The sequence below is a fragment of the Gracilinanus agilis genome, chromosome 4 (genome assembly GCF_016433145.1).
Source record: "Gracilinanus agilis isolate LMUSP501 chromosome 4, AgileGrace, whole genome shotgun sequence".
Lineage (NCBI taxonomy): Eukaryota > Metazoa > Chordata > Mammalia > Didelphimorphia > Didelphidae > Gracilinanus > Gracilinanus agilis.
Genome location: NC_058133.1, coordinates 126,763,547 through 126,780,053, shown reverse-complemented (window position 1 = coordinate 126,780,053; position 16,507 = coordinate 126,763,547).

The window sequence follows — 16,507 nt, the reverse complement described above, 5'->3', positions numbered from 1 at the left end:
TCAGTGTCTAACTTTTCTCTCATGAAACATGAGTATATTGGACTAGCTGATCTCTAAGATTACTCCTAGCTCTAACTGTATATTCTTATGACTACTAGAGATCCTTGATGAGTTCTATCAGATATTCCCATTTAAAGCTTTCACTGTGCTAATTTCACCAAGTCACATGTCACTGAGTAATGTCAACATCCATGGGTTCAATTCCTCCTGTCATATCAACTAGTTGTTGATGAAGATAACTCATTTAGTATACAAACAATTTTTAAATAATTATATTTATGGACCATTTAGGTCCCTTGATATTTTTATCACTCTCCATCTCCATTTCTACCACTACATTATCACTGAGGAAGCAGAAAGGACCAAAGTCCATTGTGTATTTATCTTTGTTTCATGGATTGTCATCCTTTATTAACTAGGAGTCAGTCTATTAGCAGTGAATGGCTCTCTATTTGGCCAGACTGGTTGTTAGAAAGCAGAAACATAATGTTGTTGAGATAATATTCTAAACTTTTCTAGCTTATTAAGTCTTCTCAGAACCTGTAGTATTTTGCCATGGTCTTCAAGAACACAGGGCTACTTCTGCACTATGATATGAGCATAGTTGTTGATAATACATTTGATTAAAAATGTATTTACATTTCAAATATCTTCCATACTGCTTGGAAGAGACTAGGTTAATATGTATGCTTAAAGATACCTATAACTAATGACCTATACTTAATAATAAATCATTTCCTTTGTTCATCATGCCAAAAAGAAGACCTAACAGAATACATTATTGTTCTTTCTTATTGTGACATTAAAGAGTATTGAATTTGGCATATGAAAAACTTAGGTGACTCCTGACTTTTTTCACTTACCAGCTGTGTGAGCCTTAGCAAGGCATTTTCCCTTTCTTAACCTCAAATTTCTTATCTCTAAGACAGGAAGTATAGTGAATTGTACTACCAATGTCTTAGGGATGTATATTTTTATTATTCTTTTGATTTCATCAGCATAAGAACAACTCGCCTCCTCCACTCAGGAATTTCTACCATTGCTTTTCCTAGAAAAGTTGTAATTGCCAAGTGACCCAAGAATTTAAATGAGGTTAAGTGACTTGTCCAAGATCAAATGTCAAATCCATAGTGGAACTCAGGTCTTCCTAAATCCAAGACAAGTTCTTTTTCCACCATGCCAAATAGTCTGTTGTCAGAGTTGATATGATATGAGGTCCAAACAAGACCATGCTCATGAATATGAATGAATATAGAGTTATTGTTATTAACATTATAGTTGTCATCAAAATCATGACCTTTATTCAGCAATTTGCTGGGAAGTCAGCAACATTTACACAGTCATGGAATTGTGAGTAGTTTTCTTTCTGTCTCACCTGGAATGGACCTGGTGGAAAAGAATACTATATAACCAATGTGTAGCTGTGTGACCAGGGTCAGTCAGTATACATTAATTAAGTGCCTACTATGTGCCAGGAATTATGCTAAGTACTGAAATACAAAAGGGGATAAAGATAGCCCTTTGCCCTCAAGGAGCTCACAATCTAATGGACAAATCATTTACCCTCTCTTTACCTGGCAAAAAGGAAAATAATGCTGGCTCCTTCTATTCTGTAAGGGAATGATGGTCAAATAAAAACATGTATATTAAAATACAAAACACTGTACAATTCAAAGTATAATTGTGAGGAATACTCTTGTACCCTCCTCCTCTGGATGAAATTTTCAGGGAAACTTACTCCCCCACTCTCAGCCCTTACTGACAGTCTTACTTTTGTGTTTAAAGAAATGTGTTTTATGGCAGCACAGATATATACTTCGAACACTGGGGTCACTGCAGTGTTTCCATTACAAACATGCTGACTCCAGACTTGTAGCCCCTTCCACATAGTGAACTCCATTTGGAGTTCCATTTGGAGTGCTGAGAGACTTCTGGAAAAGAACCAACAACAATTACTGGTTAACACACCATACATATTTTGCTCATGTAATTTCGGCCTGCATATTCCTTTGATTGCCATTGGGCCCCATCCTATATTCTTTCAACACAAGGATCCTCTCTGGGGGCAGGGAGGTAGGGATGGGGACAGGGGATTTGAGTGTGTAGAAATCTTCAAGACTCTAAATGTAACAAAACATTTAGAAAGTTGAATCTTCTGTCAGAACTGAACTAGAATTTAATTTCATGAGCTTATTATATTAATGTGTCTGTGTGGGGTTTCTACATGGATAGAGCAAAATTTATTTTTTTAGTACAATGCTTTCTACACTCAGACCTTTTCTCCCCTCAAATTGATGGTGGTTCCCAGCTGAAGAGATGACTCCAACCCTGATGCAGTCAGATGGGCTTCTCAGAGGTAGCCAAGGAGCCACCGCCAACTTGGACTCATTTGCTATGTACTGTACTGTACAGTACTCTGTCTCTGCCAGGTTGTGTGGAAAGGACTTAAAGTCAATTATTTGTTGCTTCAGTGCCCCCTTAGGGTCAGCCAGCTGCAGTTACATAATGTGATCTAGCAGTTCAGAATGTGGCAATGAAGAACTGGGGCTAAATGTATCATAATCCTCTGTTCTTTGCTCCCCTGATTTTTACAATAATAATAATAATAATGGCTTTATCAATGATGGAAACTGAAGTCAGAGTCTGATTTTCCATTCTTCAGATTCCTATAGATATATTCCCTTACCATATTTGGGACCTAACCTACTGTAAGAGCCTACAATTGCTCTTTCCACCTTGCTCCAAGTCAATATTAATATCAGATTAAGCTACCATATTCAGAGATCTAGATATATCACATACCTATATAGAAAGCTCTGGTGGCTCCCTTCTGCCTACTAAATAGAATTCAAACTCACCTACCTAGAACTGAAGACTTTCCACAATCTGACACCACCCAACTTTCCAATCTTCTCATAGTACTCCCCTCCATACATATTATGTCTGAATATTCATTCAGACTGGAGAACTCAGTTTAATCTAGCTATTCTCATGTAATCCTAGTTTACCCTAGTCCTTCTGTCTAGTATCTCTTATTTCTTCCAATTTTGTGTATTGAATTCCAAGCCCAGCTAAAATACCATATCCTCCAGGAAATCAGCTTTAACTTTGATTTTTTGTAACAATTTTCCTTACTCTTCACACAGTCCATTTTTAGCAAATTACTAATCCACCCTTGATATAAAATGATATATTTTAGTTATGTTTCTATATTATTCCCCTTAACCTATGAGACTACAAACTCTCTGAGGGAATGACCTGCATCTTATCTAAACTTTACATCTCTCCCTCCCTAGCCCAGAGTAGATGCTTAACAAATGTTTGTCACAGGGGATGGTAGCATCTCTTCATAACTGTCACTGTGCATGGACAGAGGAATATACCTGAATATGTAGCCCTATTTTGGGAGAAAAAGATTAGGTCAAGGATGAAATAAGTTCTTCAGGAGCTATGAGGTTCTGATCACATTCCTACAACTCAGGATTGCCTGTAGCATGCTTAGAAGAGGAATGGTGGGACAGATCTGTTAGCTTTTGCGCTCCTAGCAAAAAGTAACTTTTTCTTGGATGGGACCTCCCTGACCACCTGCTACTTGTGGTCAGCTCCCTAACCACTCCTTTGATACTGCCTTCCAGTGTTAGTTTAATCTTTCCTATTTCCCCAATCCAATGGAAAACTCTTTGAAATCACAGATCCTATTGTATCTCTCCTAGTCTAGCACAATGTTTTATACAGAGTAGAGAGAATGGAATGATTGGAATTGGAGTCTTTGAAGAGTAGCTACCTATAGCCTAGCTGATCCCAAGACTAGAATTCCCAGCACAAGGCAGGGAGTGAAGAGTCATTTCTAGGGCTAAAACTAGAAAGGATTGTCTAGGACAATCATTTGGATCAGAGTTAGGCAAACCCAGATTCTCGTTACAAAATAAAGGTTCAACAGCAAATACAAATCTATACCTGATATACTCTGCTATAAGTACTAGCAGGGTTGCCAGTCCCTTTCTGACTTAGAGCAGTCTGAATCTGTTGAGCAGAATAACCTTATTTCTTTCATTTTTTAAATTAAAAATATTTTTTCCATATTTCCATGATTCATTTTCTTTCACTCCCAGCTCCTAGAACTGACAAGGAATTCCACTGGATTGTACAAATGTTATCACTTGATACCTATTTCCATAATAGCATTTGAGCCTCATAATAGACCTAGGAGTTAGATACTATTATTATTCCCTTTTTACAGAGGAGGAAACTGAGAAAGAGGGGCTATGATTTGCCCATGGTCACATAGGTAGTATTTGAGGTAGGATTTGAACTCTAGTCTTTCTGATTCTAAATCCAATGCTCCATACACTGGACCAAGATAATCTTAATATGCCGCAAATCAGTCTTCCTTTTAACTCTAGTAAATAGTGGGAGAAAAGAGAAGTATGACCACTGGGCTGATGTGGGGGATGGGGAGCTGGGTGTTCACCACAGTTTTTAGAGTGTTTTGTTTTGTTTCACCACTTCAGTCGTGGCTATGTACTGAAAAAGCTAGGCGTTTTCCATTCTTTTTTCATTATTTAAGAATGGCTGCAACCTTTATTTGAAACCAATAAAGAGAAAGCTTTTCAAAAATATGTCATTTGGCAAGGGGATGCCCTGCCAAAGGAATAGCACTGGTCTCTTGAGAGAACAATATGCATTTTGTAAACTTTCATAAGAGATAATTTATGGCTTTGAGAAAACAAAACAGGAAATTGAATTAAAAGGAGAAACATATTCAAATAATGCTCAAGTGATGACATAAGCTAACCGGGGACCAGAAATCACAACCCAGAGGCAGGCAGTGTCAACCAGAAGAATTTTCTGGCATTGGCTGGTGGGTGCCAATAAATAAAGGGAGGTGTTTTACTGTTTAATTGGTACCGGCTTGCATTTTTTTACTGGAAGCAAACTAACTTCTTGAAATGGGATTATTGTCCCATGCACAATGTTCCCAGATGCTAGCATCTTTTTTTTTTTCAGCAAGCACTGGGATTCTGTTCAAGAGACCTGGCCATTGTTGGAATACTTTGAACCCTTACTGCTGGCTCAATAGTTTGGCAGGACTTCACTAAAAGGTGCTCTTAGAGGATGTCAGGTGAAGAATATTTTCTTCCAAAATTTTTCCATCTAAAAAAAATTTGTGAGGTGGACTCAGAAAATAAAAAAATAAAAAAGCAACAGTTGAGCCTTTAGCCAAAAGGAAAAAAAACACAACAGTGATTTTCTGCCAACAGCAGTTTTAAAAAATGCCATATTATATTCAGGGATTGTATGAGCAAGGAAGTTGTATTCCTCAGTTCAAATGGATGTAATAAGCTTTGAGCCTGCATGCCTCTTTCCATCTTAAGTTCTTCCTGTGTAAGAACTTCATCTGAAAGAACTAGAAGAGACCTTGGAAGTCAATCAGTGGAGTCCTGTTATTTTATGATGCCTCAGAGAGAGGTTAAGTGGATAGCCCAAGTATTCTTAGTATTATAATTTACCAGAAAGGACAAATTATGAGAAAAGGTTAAGTTTAAATCCTGATCCAATAAGCAGCAATTTGTGAAAAGGCTCCTTAATCTTTTGCTAATCATAAAATAAAAAGTTCTCTACTGGCAGAGCTATAACTAAACCTTTCTCCCCAGCACTTAAACTAAAAGGATGTAAACATTTAACAAATGCACTCTTTCAGCAGCTTAGAAACTACTGACCTTAATCAATAAGAATAATTAGTTGACATAAGAAGAGACAAAAACTATTTCCATTGTTAATATCACCTTAATATCTGTAATACCGGAATTTCCCTGAGTTATCTTAAACTCAACATGTATAAAACTAAACCCTTTATCCTTTTGCTAAACCCCCTCCCTTATTGCAAAGTTGCTGTTGAAGACACCACAATCTTTTCCGGCTCTCAGATTTATAACCTGGATATTATCCTGAATGCTCACTTTTTCTCCTCTCATATATCTACTCTGTTGCTATAGTTTACCATTTCTACCTTTACAATAAATTTCCTCCACTCACACAGAGTTTCCACTTTAGTTTAGGCTTTCAGTATTTCTTAAATGGTCTTCCTGCCTCATTGTATCACCCAACTCTAGTATGTTTTACACATAACTAACAAAATAATTTTTCGTTAGTCAACTCCCATGGCTTCATATTGCCTCTAGAATAAAACGAGTCACCTCCTCAATGTAGCTTTTAAAATCCTTCACAAACTTACCTCCACCTATATTTCCAGGTTTGCTGGATATTATGTTCCCTCTCACCATCTATGATACAAAGTGCCTTCTTTAAATTCTTCACATACAACATTCCAATTTTACCCTTAATTTGCTGTCCCTCATGCCTACAATGTAATAACTCCCTACATCTACTTCACAGTCTGCCACATTTCTTTTGTTTGTTGTTCATCTTTTGTTTTCAAAGAGGACCAGTGGCATCAGAGGGTGATGTCTTTCCTTCTGCATGAATTGAATTTAAATGAGGCTGAGGTGAAGATAGTTTCACTCTCCTAATCATCAAAATTTAGTGGCAAGACAAAAATCAAGATGCCTGGCAAAAGCCTGAGATGCAGTGGATGACTTTGACATATTCCCTGTCTGACCAAACCCTTAAGCACTCCATAGCATCTGTTGCAACTACTATCATGGCCATTGGCACAAATGGTTTTCATCCATTCTGGAAGTCTTCACATGTTTGGGTTAGATGTTCTCCTAAATCACCTATGCGTTTGAGGACTGTTAGTTACTTTTAGTTTGGTTTAGCCCATCTACTGAGATGGTTTTACCAAGGTGAATCTGCACCTATGCTACAGCTTCTTGCAGCCACAGGAGAGTGTTGGGGTGAAGGTGGACACCAAAGGTAGATGAACAATCCTGAAAAGGGTTTGCAAGCCATCACACTAGATGAGTTAGTCCTCCCTGAACACCTCGTACAACAGCCTCATTGTGTGTGATACCTGTTTCATAGACTCTGTTTTCTCTTTATGGACTGTCAGCCCTCTCAGTGGTCTGAGCACTGCAGGCTCTCCTTATCTGCCATGGCATATTTTATTACTCTTCCAGAGTACCTAGGATGGACTGACTAACTACTTCCTCTGTTTCTTGAAGTATCACCTTCCAAATTTACACTCCCCCACCCCCACCAACACACACACATTTCTTTTAACCTATAATTCAAGCCCCACCTTAAGTCTAAAGCTTTTCCTGAAAAAGATGGGCTGGGGAAGGGCAACTAGATAGTACAGTAGATAAAGTATCAGTTCTAGAGTCAGGAGGACCAGCATTCAAATGTGACCTTACATACTTCACAGCTATGGGATCCTGGGCAAGTCACTTAACCCCAAGTGCCTAGCCCTCAGTGATCTTTTGGCTTAGAACTGATACTAATACAGAATGTAAGAAGGTAAAATAAAATAAAAAAAAATAAAATAAAACCTTTCTTGGTACTTTCCACTGCTAGGGCCTTCCCTCCCAAATTACCTTGTATTTAACTTTTTGGCATATGCTTATAATTATTCGCTTTATATTTTTTGCTACATATTTTAAAAATGTACTTCTTGCCTCCCTTATTAAAATGGGGACTTTTTTTTTTAAAAAAGTGATTCATTCTTATATCTCCAGCACCTAAAAAGTGATTAGTAGATATGAATGATCTATCTAAAATTATAAACAAGCATTTATATTAGAGATAAATAAGACTTTCCAGTAAGATTAGAGAGGAAGCAAAGATTATCACCACTTTTAATCAGTAATGTACAAGGAATGCTATATAGCAATAAGAGAAGAAAAATAAATTTGAAACAATTAGAATAGGCAGTGAAAAAACAAAACCCATACTTTTTATATTTAAAATTTTTATTTTAAATTTTAAATATTTTTCCACGTTTACATTATTCATTTTTTTCCACTCTCCTTTCCCTTTCCCCTCCCAGAGCTGATAAGCAATCCCACTGGGTTGTATAAATGCTATCACTTGAAACCTATTTATATCTTATTCATTTTTGCTACTGAGCAATCTTCTAAAGACTAAACCCTAAATCACATAACCATACATACATATGATATGATGTTATATGTTTTTCTTTTGCATTTCTACTCCCATAGTTCTTTCAATGTGGATAGCATTCTTTCCCATAAGTCCTTCAGTAGTGTCCTGGCTTGTTGTATTGCTACTAGTAGCAAATTCCATTACATTGGATTCATAATGTTTTATTTTCTGTGTGCAATGTTCTCTTCATTCTGCTCATTTCACTCTGCATCAGTTCATTGAGGTTCTCCCAATTCATAAAGAAATCCTCTATATCATCAGTCCTTATAGCAAAATAGCATTCTATCACCATCATATAACACAATTTAAGCCATTTCCCAATCGAGGGACAAAAAATTTTCCAATTTTTTTTGCCATCATAAAGAGTGTGGCTATGAATATTTTTGTATAAGTATTTTTCTTTTTATCTCTTTGGGGTACAAACCTAGTAGTGGGTCAAAGAGTATGCATTCTTTTAAAGCCCTTATGCATAATTCCAAATCGCCCTCCAGAATGACTGGATTAATTCACAAATCCATCTATAATGCATTAGGGTCCAGATTTTGCCACAAACCCTCCAACATTTATTATTTTCCTTTACTGTCATATTGACCAATCTGCAGGTTTGAGGTGGAACCTCAGCATTGTTTTGATTTTTTTTCTTTTTCTCTAGTTATGAGAGATTTAGAACACTTTTTCATGTGCTTATTGATAATGTTTATTTCTTTATCTGAAAACTACATATTCATGTCCCTTGACAACTTGTTAATTGGGGAATGGTTTGATTTTTCATACAATTGATTTAATTCCTTATAAATCTGAGAAATTAAACCTTTGTCTAATTTTTTGTTATAAAAATTTTTCCCAATTTTTTGCTTCCCTTCTAATTTTGGTTGCATTGGTTTTGTTTGTACAGAAGCTCTTTAATTTAATGTAATCAAAATTATTCATTTTACTTTTTATAATGTTCTCTATCTCCTGCTTATTCTTAAATTCTTTCCTTTCCCATAGATCTGACAGGTATACTATTCTATGTTCATCTAATTTACTTATAGTTTCCCTCTTTATATTTAAGTCATTTACCCCTTCTGAATTAATCTTCTAGAGGGTGTAAGATGTTGAACTAAACCTAGTTTTTCCCATGCTGTTTTCTAATTCTCTCAGTAGTTTTTTTTCAAATAGTGGGTTCTTGTCCCAAAAGCTGGGATCTTTGGGTTTTTCAAACATTATCTTACTACTGTCATTTACTCCAAACCTATTCCATTGATCCACCCTTCTATCTCTAAGGTAGGACCATATTGTTTTGATGATTATCACTTTAGAGAAAGTTTGAGATCTGGTAACACTAGGCTTCCACCCTTCTCATTTTTTTCATTAGTTCCCTTGATATTCTTGATCTTTTATTCTTCCAGATGAACTTTGTAATAATTTTTCTAATTCCATAAAAATTTTTTTGGTAGTTTGATAGGTATAACACTGAGTAAATAAATGAACTTAGGTAGGATTGTCATTTTTATTATATTAGCTCTTCCTAGTGTTTTGTAGTTATGTCCATAAAATTCCTGAATTTTTCTTGGCAAGTATATTCCCAGGTATTTAATATTGTCTAGAGTGATTTTAAATGGAGTTTCTCTTTCTAACTCTTGTTAGTTTTTTTTGGAAACACAGAAATGTTGATGATTTATGTGGGTTTATTTTATACCCTGCAACTTTGCTAAAATTACAATTTCTACTATCTTTTTACTCTATTTTATCAGATTCTCTAGGTATACCTTCATGTCATTTGCAAAAAGTGAGAGTTCAGTTTCCTTATTGACTACTTTGATCACCTCAATTTCTTTTTTCTTCTGTAATTGCCACTGCTAGCATTTCTAGTATAATATTAAATAGTAGTGGTGATAATGGACATCCCTGTTTCACTTCTGATCTTATTGAGAAGGCATCTAACTTATCTCCATTGCAGATGATACCTGCTGATGATTTTAAATAAATAATGTTTATTATTTTGAGGAAAGGCCCTTTTATTCCTATATTTTCTAGTGTTTTCAGTAGGAATAGGTGTTTAATTTTGTCAAAGGCTTTTGCTGTATCTATTGAGATAATCATGTGATTAACAAAACCTTTCCTTGTAGATGGTATAACAGTATATTTAGTGGATCCTAGAGAATAAATTTAAAAGCTAGTTGAAACAATTAAGAAGTTCAGCAAATTTTCAGAATTTAAAATAAACCCAAATAAGTTATCAAATTTTTTATATATTGCCAACAAAGTCCACTAGGAAAAGATAGAGAAATTCCTTTTCAAACAACTATAGACAATACAAAATACTTGGTAGTCTAAGTTCCAAGACAAAGCCAGGAACTATACGAATACAATTACAAAACCCTTATCACATAAAGTCAGACCTAAAAAACTGGAGAAATATTAATTACTCAAAACCAATCCAAGTCAACATAATTGAAATGCCAGATCTACCTAAACTGATTTACTTATTCAGCGCCATTCCAATTAAACCCCCCAAAATTATATAATAGAGTTAGAAAAAGTAACTTTTAAAAATTCATCTGGAAAAACAAAAGTTGATGCATGTTAAGGGCAATAATGAAAAAAATGTGAAGGAATATGGACTAGCAGTATCAGTTCTTAAATTGTATTATAAAGTGACAATCATGAAGACAATTTGGTACTAACTAAAAATAGAGTGGTGACTCAGTGGAATAAATTATGTACAGAATACAAACTAGTAAATGACAATGATAATCTAGTGTCAGATAAACCCAAAGATAAAAAAGTGGGAGCAAAAACTCACCACTTAAAAATTGATGGGAAAATAGGAAAACAGTTTGAAAGAAACTAGTTAGACATCACCATCTCACACAATATACCAAAATATGGTAAAAATGTTAACATGATTTAGATGGAAAGAGAAATAAGCCAATTGGGGGAATGTGGAATGTTTTACTTATCTATGGATTAAGGGAAAATTTTTGACCAAATAAGACGCAAAAAGAATCACAAGATACAAAATGAATACTTTTGATTATATTACATTAAAAAGTTTTGCACAAACAAAACCAATGCAGTCAAGATTAGAATGAAAGGAGGAAACTGGATAAAAATACAAGTTTCTCTGATAAAGGCCTCATTTCTCAAATAGACAACTGAGTTTAGCTTATAAGAATGACTCATTCTCCAATTCGTAAATGGTCAAAGGACTTGAATGGGTAGTTTTCACTCCCTGAGGAGCTTAACAACTACTTTTAAACAAATAAATAAAAGCTATCAATAATTACATGAGGGGACTTCCAGGCTAAGAAGGCCGTAGAGTAGAATCAAGGGTCTTCTTCTCCTCACAAACCAACTGATATAAAGTGCCTCAAAAGGATAAAAATAAAAATCAGGAGAGTGAAAGGTCTCTACTGTAGGGTACATCCTTGAAGGTAAGTAGGGCTTGGGCATTTCTACACTATAAGGGGGTAAAATTACACCTACTAAAACATGAGCTGATGACCCCTCCCTAGCTCCACCTACTGTGCCAGAGGCAGAGCAAATTCTGAGGCAATCTCTAGGTTTTCAGGGACTGGCTGAGGGCAACACAGACTTACCTTTGACTGTAGAGAGACTTGGGATCTGAGGAGGCTGAGGAACTCAGAGATTGGATACAGAGTTAGGGCAGAGAGGGGCTGCCCACAGCAGACATGGAGGACACTGGAAAAAATAGCCTCAGGGCAAAAACCCACTATGTAGCTCAAAAATACAGATTGTTGCCTACCCTCCTCACTCAGACCTCTGGCTGGGAAGGGAAGAAAAAACTACTACAATCTACAATTAAAAAAAAAAAAAGAAAATGTCTGACATTGGGTAACTTCTGTGGAGAAAAATAGCAGAATACAGAGGCAACAAACAAGCAAACACATTCAAACTTTCCCTAAAAAATGGAAATTGGACATAGTCTCTCAAGGAACTCAAATTGGAATTCAAGAACCAAGTAAGAAAGATAGAAAAAACTTGGCAAGAAAAGTGGGAAATAGAAATACAAGTAATTAAAAAAAATAACAGTTTAAAAGACAGAATCTTGGAAAATTGGAAAAAGAAGCTCAGAAATCACACAAAATGATAAGCAAATTGGAGACCAGAATTGACCTGCTGGAAGCCATGAAAAACAAGATAGACCAAACCAAAAAAAAAAAAAAAAAAGGAAAATCAAAAGATCATAGCTGAAAACCAGTCTTTAAAGACTAGAACTGGGCAAGTAGAAGCTAGTGTACTCATAAGACAGAAAGAATTAATAAAGCAAAGTCAAAGGAATTACAAAATAGAAGGAAACAAGAAATATCTCACTGAGAAGATGACAGACTTGGAGAACAGACATAGAAGAGACAATTTGAGAATCATTGGTTTATTGGAAAACCTGGAAAAAAATAGAGGCCTTGAAATCATACTATAAGACATTATCTAAGAAAACTGTCCTTATATTATTGAACAAGAGGACAAAATAGACATTGAATATAGATCACCCTCTACATTAAATCCTCAAAAGACAACCCCTAGGAATGTAATTGCCAAATTCAAGAGCTTCCAAGCTTTCAAGCTAAGGAGAAAATATTTCAAGAAAGCAGAAAGAGACAATTCATATATCAAGGAGCACAAATCAGGATTACACAGGATCTGGCAACCTCCACACTCAAGGACTATAAGGCTTGAAATATGATATGCAGAAGGGCAAGAGAATTGGATCTACCACCGAGGATCACCTACTCATCAAAACTGACTATATATTTCCAGGGGGAAAGTATGGGCATTTAACAAAATAGAGGGTTTCCAAGTATTCCAAAAGACCAGAATTGAATGGAAAATTTGATGTCCAAATCCCAAATTAAAGAGAAACATAAAAAGGTAAACAAGAAAGAGGGAGGAAAAATTCTTTTTTAATGGCTTCAGTAAAGTCAAATTGTTTTTATTCCTATATAGAAAAAGGATATTTGTAACTCCCCAAAACTGTTTTCACTATCATAGTGGATAGAAGAATTATTCAAAGGCAGAAGTTGGAGTACTAAGTGGTTTAAGATGATATGTAAAAAAGGGTGGGGTGGGAATAGAAGTTAACAAGAGAAACTTGAAGCAAGAAGAAAAATAGGATAATTTATGCCACATAAAGAGACACATGGGATGGGGAAGGGAAGAATACTGTTATAAGAAGGAGATGTAGAGAGTAGTAATACGTAATACTTAAAATTTACTCAGTGGAATCAGTTTTGACAGGGAAGAGCAGCTAGATCCACTGTGATATAGAATTCTATCTTACTCTACAGGGAAGATGAGTGGGGAAAACCAAGGAAGAAGAGGGTTGGGAGTATGAACAGTGAGGGAAAGGGAGGGGTAGGGAGGAAAGTAAAATAAGGGTGGGTAATGGGAGACTGATTAAGAGCATAACACTTGTGTAGAAGGAAATAGTAAAAGAAGAAAGGGCAATAATAGGGGGAAGAAATCAAAATAATGGGGAATATACAGGTAGCAATCATAACTCTGAATGTGAATGGAATGAATTCACCCATAAAATGGAAGCAAATAGCAGAGTGGATTAGAAACCAAAATCCTACCATATTTTGTCTTCAAGAAACACACATGAGGCAGGTAGACACACATAGGGTAAAAGTAAGAGGCTGGAGCAAAATTTATTGGGCATCAACTGAGAAAAAGAAGACAGTAGTTGCAATCATGATATCTGTTAAAGCCAAAGTAAAAATAGATCTGAATTAAAAGAGATAGGGAAGGTAATTATATCCTGATAAAAGGCAGTGTAGACAATGAAGAAATAGAAGTACTCAACATGTAAGTACCAAATAGTATGGCATCCAGATTTTTAAAGGAAAAACTACTGGAGTCAAGGAGGAAATAGATAGTAAAACTATTTTAGTAGGAGACCTGAACCTTCCTTTACTAGATCTAGATAAGTCAAACCAAAAAATAAATAAGAAAGAGGTAATAGATGTGAATGAAATCCTAGAAAAATTAAAGTTAATAGATATATGGAGAAAAATAAATAGGGACAAAAAGGAATCATCAGCATTTTTATATATTTCCAACATATCTCAGCAATAAGAGTTAGCAAGAGAAATTCCAGGGGGCAGCTGGGTAGCTCACTGGATTGAGAGGCAGGCCTAGAGACAGGAGGTCCTAGATTAAAATCTGGCCTCAGACGCTACCCAGCTGTGTGACCCTGGTCAAGTCACTTGACCTCCATTGCTTACCCTTACCGCTCTTCTGTCTTGGAGTCAATACACAGAGTATTGACTCCAAGACAGAAGGTAAGGGTTAAAAAAAAGAAAGTAAATTCCATTTAAAATCTCCCTAGACCAGTGATGAGTAAGCTATTCCCCACAGGCTAGATCCAGGCCATAATTTGCTCATCACTGCCTTAAGCAATTCCCTAGTCTCTACACCCCCACATCTAGATGTAGTGATTAGGGGATTGCTTAAGGCAGTGATGGGCAAACTACAGCCTGGATCTGGGCCTTGGGGAATAGTTTGCCCACCACTGCCCTAGACAATATAAAATATTTAGGGATCTATTTGCCAAGACAAACACAGGAATTATATGAACACAGCTACAAAACACTTTCCACACAATTAAAACTAGATCTAAATAATTGGAAAAATATTAATTGCTCATGGGTAGGATGAGCTAACATTAAAAAAATGACAATCTTACCCAAATTAATTTACTTATTCAGTTCCATACCTATCAAACTACCAAGAAACTTTTTTACTGAATTAGAACAAATTATTATAACAAAGTTCATTTGGAAAAACAAAAGATTAAGAATATCAAGGGAAAAAATGAAAAAAAAAACAACATGAAAGATGGGAATCTAGCAGTACCAGATCTTAAACTGTATTATAAAGCAGTGGTCATCAAAATGAAATGGTACTGGCTAAAAGACAGAAGAGAGGATCAAAGAAATGGACTTGGGGTAAACGCCTTCAGCAAGATATTATACAATAAACCCAAAGTTCTTGACCTTTGGGATAAGAACCTACTGTTTGACAAAAACTGCTGGGAAAACTGGAAAATGGTATGGGAGAGATTAGGTACAGATCAACATCTCATATTCTATACTAAAATAGATTTAGAATGGGTAAATGACTTAAATATAAAGAAGGAAACTATAAGTAAATTAGGTGAACATAGAAAGGTATGCCTATCAGATCTATGGGAAAGGAAAGACTATAAGATAGCAGGAGACAGAGAATATTACAAAATTTAAAATGAATAATTTTGATTACATTAAATTAAAAAGTTTTAGTACAAACAAAACCCATGCAACCAAAATTTGAAGGGAAACAACGAATTGGGGAAAAAATCTTTATAACAAACACCTCTGACAAAGGTCTAATTACTCAAATTTATAAGTTTTTTTTGTTCAATTGATTTAGCTCCTTATAAATGATGAAGTAAGGAATGTCCTTAGTGTGGGTAGAGAGGGGGAGATGAGTGGCCTCAGTGCTCCACTCCCCTCTAGCTCTGCTGTCTGTGAGCGATCTACCTTACCCACTGTGCTCTCCCATGAGGCTGCAGAGCAGAGGAACAAGTGATGTGGAAAAATGTCATCAGGCTTGATGGAGAAATGGAGGGGAGCAGCTCCTCCCAAGTCCTTCTGCCTTTCTAGAAACAAACTCTAGGGGAGGCGGAGGGGGCAACACACTCACAGAGAATGCTCTGTGTGCCCATCTTTGTCATGTGTGCTCTAAGTTTGCCATCATGGTTCTAGAGTAAGAAGGTCACTGAGTCATGGGGGCAAAGTTTGGAAAGTTAGAAACACAAATCAGAAGAGCAGGGAAGCAGGCTAGAGTTGTACCCATTCCAAAATAGAGGTCACCAGGACCTTCAGCAATTGTCCTCATTGAGATGGAAGCCAATGGCTGGTTAGGGTCTTTATAACTTTAAAATCTATGCTTCTGTAATCGATTCTCTGTTTGTAATTCTTCCTGATTGAAGTCATATTCTTACAGTTAGATTGGTTAAGCCTGAGTTTGGGAGCAGAAGGTACAGTTAAGGTCATGGAAAAGAATAGAATTCAATATAATGAGACAGATACTAAAAGAGAAACAATCTGGATGTATCTGCTAGAATCCAAGACAAAGGTTGCCTGCTCCACCTTCCACCCAAAGATACCACCCTACAAATTAAGTAAATTTAGAAGGACATCAATAGGTCCTTGAGGCTGGTTGTAAGAAGGAATTTCTTCACCTTGGATCCTTTTTTCTTTTTTCCTTCTTTTCTCCCTTCCTCCCTCCCTCCCTCTCTTCTTCCCTCCCTCTCTCCCTCCCTCCCTCTCTTCTTCCCTCCCTCCCTCCCTCCCTCCCTCCTTTTCTTTCTTTCTTTCTTTCTTTCTTTCTTTCTTTCTTTCTTTCTTTCTTTCTTTCTTTCTTTCTTTCTTTCTTTCTTTCTTTCTTTCTTTCT